This window comes from Amblyomma americanum, chromosome 8, assembly GCF_052857255.1.
Source record: "Amblyomma americanum isolate KBUSLIRL-KWMA chromosome 8, ASM5285725v1, whole genome shotgun sequence".
Taxonomy (NCBI): Eukaryota; Metazoa; Arthropoda; class Arachnida; order Ixodida; family Ixodidae; genus Amblyomma; species Amblyomma americanum.
In genome coordinates, this window is record NC_135504.1 from 140,056,451 (window position 1) to 140,060,928 (window position 4,478).

Sequence of the window (4,478 nt, forward strand, 5' to 3'; positions counted from 1 at the left end):
TATTCCTATATGGGTACTAGCCATGCAGCTAGCCCAGGAATTCTGCTTATCCATGTGGAATGGTACAGCTTCTAAATACGACTTCTTTTTCTGCAGCTCGTAGGCATCAACTCTCTATCGGACACGTGTACTGATTATATCAGCGCGGATGCGCATCAGTGATGCAGTGTGTACAGCGCGCTATGTTCATGGCTTTATAAGCCGCGCTCTCAATAAACCTGGGTTCTTTCCTGCACCGGCCATGTAGCTGTAAGCGTCGTCTCCCTTGGCACGTTACATGGTGTTAGAAATTGCTCCGCTGCCTGTCGACGCCTGAGGGGAATCGTACCCGCGAAGAACACGTTATGGACCTGCTGAAGGCACCACAGCCATTGCGGCTGACTGGTAACGTCATGGAAAACTGGAAGCGTTTTAAACAGAAATTTGAGTTATTTCTGCAGGCAACAGCGGCAAAGGACCAGCCGAAAACGGAAGCATCGAAAGCGGCCCTCCTGCTGAGCATGGCGGGTGACGACGCGCTGGACGTATTCAACAACTTCCATTTCGTGCTGGGTGAAGACAAGACCGACTACAGTACAGTGGTGAGAAAGTTTTATGCATATTGTGCCGAAGTGAGCAATGAAGTGCACGAAAGATATGTATTCCGTTCAAGAAAGCAAGCGGAGGGTGAACCATTTGAAAAATTTGTTTGTGACCTGAAGCAGCGCTGTGTAATTTTGGCGTTTTGCAAGAATCCATGATAAGGGACCAGATCGTATTTGGCACGCACGATCCTAGACTACGGGAGAAAATGCTTCGGGACAGCCAACTGACTTTGTAAAAAGCAGAGGAAATGTGTAAAGCAGCGGAGACGGCAGCGCAGCGAAACGAAGTATGGTGTAGCGGGGAAGACAGAGTCGACGCCGTATCGAGGCGCACGGCGCCACCCTCAAAAGAGTGGAAGCAAGAAAAAGAACAATTTCACTGTCGTAAGTGCAACCGCTGGCATAAACCGAAGAAATGCCCAGCGTTTGGAAAGAGGTGTCGTTTGTGCCACACAAGCTGAACCACTTTGCAAGTAGTTGCGCGTCAGCGGTAGTCAGCGAAGTCAAAAGACAGCAAGACGAGGACTTCGACATTCGAGACCACGACATCTATTCGGGAAAGGGATTGGACGGTAGAAGCCCAAGTTCGCAATCGCGAGACAAGCTTTAAAGTGGACACGGGGTCGCAAGCAAGCCTGTTTCCCATGTCAATTTACCGCCAACTGAGGGGAGCTGAAGAGTTGAAGCCAACAAATTCGGTGCTGAGGGCGTATAACGGCGGTACCATAGCGTGCTATGGAACGTCTACGCAGGAAGTAAGGCTTCGTAATACTTCTGCTACGGTCACATTTTTGTTGTGGAAAATGGCCGTCAGGCCATACTCGGGCTGGAAGCTAGTGAGGTTTTGGGGCTGGTCTAGCGTAAAGTAGACGCCACAGACAAGATTTCCAACGACGGACTTCTCAAGAAATTCAGGCATGTCTTGGAGGGCCTAGGTTGTTTGCAGCAGGCATACAGCATGGTCGTGCAGTCTGAAGCGGTGCCAGTCGTGCAACCAGCTCGACGAGTCCCTTTGGCACTGGAAGAACCTCTAAAGAAGGAACTTGAAAGAATGGTACCTGCTGGCATAATTGTTAAAGTGACCGAGCCTACCGACTGGGCCAGTCCGTTAGTTCTGGCAAAAAAGAAAGATGGCACGCTACGGGTGTGCATGGACCGCAGAGCTGTTAACAAGTACATAAAGCGGCAGCATTTCCCGCTTCCTAGGCGCGAAGATTTGGAAGCCCGTTTAACCAATGCCGCGTACTTCAGCTGTCTTGGCGCGAACTCCGGCTGTCATCAGATACCGCTTGACGAGCGCACATCTAAGATCTGCACTTTCTCTTCACCGTGTGGGAGATACCGTTTTTTGCGTCTGCCCTTCGGCATTTCGTCCGCACCGGAGGTATTTCAACAAACCATGAGTCAAGTATTCGAGGGCCTACCTGGGGTGCTGGTATACATTGACGACATTTTAGTTTGGGGTGTCAGTAAAAAAGAACACGATGAAGGGTTGACGGAAGTGCTTAAGGCTGCCGAGAAAGCAGGGTTGACTTTCAACGCGCAGAAATGCAAGTTCGGTGTGAAATCAGTGAAATTCCTTGGTGACGTCATAAGCCGTATATCGCCTGACCCAAAGCTTATCGAAAGCCTGGCGAACATGACGACACCTTGCCGTCCTTAGGCTACATGGTCACTTCCGAAACGCAGTGGTTACTGCAGCAAGAAACGTCTCGTGACGTATACCTACAGGCCATGAGGAAGAGCTTAACAAGCGGGCAGCCGGTGAACGGGGATCTTAAGCCTTTTGCGAAAGAGCTGTCAGTCGTTAATGGAATAGTGCTGAAGGGCTCGAAAGTTGTAATACCGAAGAGTATGCGACGAAACATCCTGAACAGGATACATGCTGGCCATCTCGGGTTGCACAAGTGCAAAGAGAGGGCCCGAACTCTTGTATTTTGGCCCGGTCTGAACGGCGAAATAGCTGCGCTAGTAGAAAGCTGCGCAACCTGCCGAAAGTACGCGTACAGGCAACCACATGAACCACTTTTAATGCGGCCAGTTCCAAAATGTGCTTGGTATAGGGTCGGCGTAGATAACTTTTCTTATGCTGGAAATTCGTACGTGGTTGCTTATGACGCCTTTTCAAATTTCCCTGAGGTTGAGAAACTTGACGACACAACTGCAGCAACTACGATCGCAGCCCTTAGCGCCATGTTCGCCAGGTACGGCGTACCTGTAGAAGTTTGCACGGATAACGGACCCCAGTTTTCATGCCATGAATTTGCCAGATTTGCCAAAACATACGACTTCAACCATGTAACCTCCAGCCCCCGTTATCCGCAGTCGAACGGCTTGGCTGAGAAAGGTGTCCAAATCGTAAAGCGCATCCTGAAAAAGACTCGAGAGGCGAGGGAGGACTTCTGGCTGGGTTTACTAGCCTATCGCTCAACACCACTGGAAGATGGCCATTCTCCGGGTGAGCTGTTGCAAAAAAGGCGACTTCGTTCTAACCTTCCTGACTTCGGTAGGGTGTACCGGACCCCTGTGAGGAAGCACCACCAAGCCAGGGCCGGGAAGCCTTTGCCAATACTGCGCAGAGACACGAAGGTGAGGCTTCAGGATGCGACTGCGTGGTCCCCAAAAGCAAAGGTCGTTGGTGAAACTGCTCCACGTTCCTATTTGGTACGAACACAAGATCACCGGGTTCTGCGGCGAAACTGCCGACATCTACTTAGGACGGGTGAACAGTATAGCGGCGAAAGTGATGACGACTGCGAGGAGATTCCACCTTGCTAAAGCTTCCGTGCGCCGGCGCCTGCAGCACCAGCTGAACCAACAGCGCAAGCCACCGAGGCGTCACCTGTAGAATCAGCCGTAGGATCAATGCTACCAGCAAGTGACGGCGATCCTTCGCCTGACATCCGTCCGACGCAGGCTATTAGAAGGTCGACTCGTGTCGTCCGGCCTCCCCGGAAGCTTCATTATGATGAACATTTTCAGCAAGTGTCATAAGTTTTGGCAAATGTGTATATGTATCTAAGTCTCTTTTGTGTGTTGCCCGAGGGAGGATGTATCGGACACGTGTACTGATTATATCAGCGAGGATGCGCATCAGTGATGCGCAGTGTGTACAGCGCGCTGCGTTCAAGGCTTTATAAGCCGCGCTCTCAATAAACCTGGGTTCTTTCCTGCACCGGCCATGTAGCTGTAAGCGTCGTCTCCCTTGGCACGTTACAAACCCGGAGGAGGCCAGCATTTGTCTGAACATCCTCTCGGTCAACCCGAAAGGAGGCAGCGCCTTTCACCTTCTCGAGAAGTTTAAGATAAAGTGGAAAGAATGCGCAGCTGAGATTTAGTTTCATTTTACAGAATAACTTGACAGCTAACGCAAATATGTTCGTGGTTACATATGTATAATTCCCTGTATATACAGTGTATACTTCTTGTATCATTTTTATCTTTCTAATAAAGCATATTAACAAGATTTCATTTCAATGAAATATTTATTAGATATCGTCTAGCAAACTGCTACACATCTACAAGCCATTAGCTTGCTTTCAGCCTGCCACTTTGATGCAGTGGGCATAGCCAGGCTAATGATGATTATGACTAGATTCTGTTCTATATTTCATCAGATCTCAACATTTCTTTCTTTACCATTTTGTTTATGTAATTAAAACAACACTGTACATTGCTCAGAAAACGCCACAGTTTTCCTCTAAAGATATGTGGTCTTTTTGGGTATCCTGTGCAAAAGGCAGTTTTTATTCAGTGATTGCTAAGTGTAAGAAGGTATGAGATATATGTGAATTTACAATTGGATAATCTGCGCCATAAGAACATCATGCTCGGGAAGACTCAAGTCTCATCTTGTAATGTGTCTTCGATTTCGCTGCAATACGTTGGATAGCA

At 48.9% G+C, this 4,478-nt stretch overlaps 1 pseudogene; it reads left to right on the top strand.

Moving 5' to 3' along the window:
* The first annotated feature begins 344 nt into the window (after positions 1-344).
* On the top strand, positions 345-3,578 carry LOC144102779 (uncharacterized; annotated as a pseudogene).
* Positions 3,579-4,478: the final 900 nt, after the last annotated feature.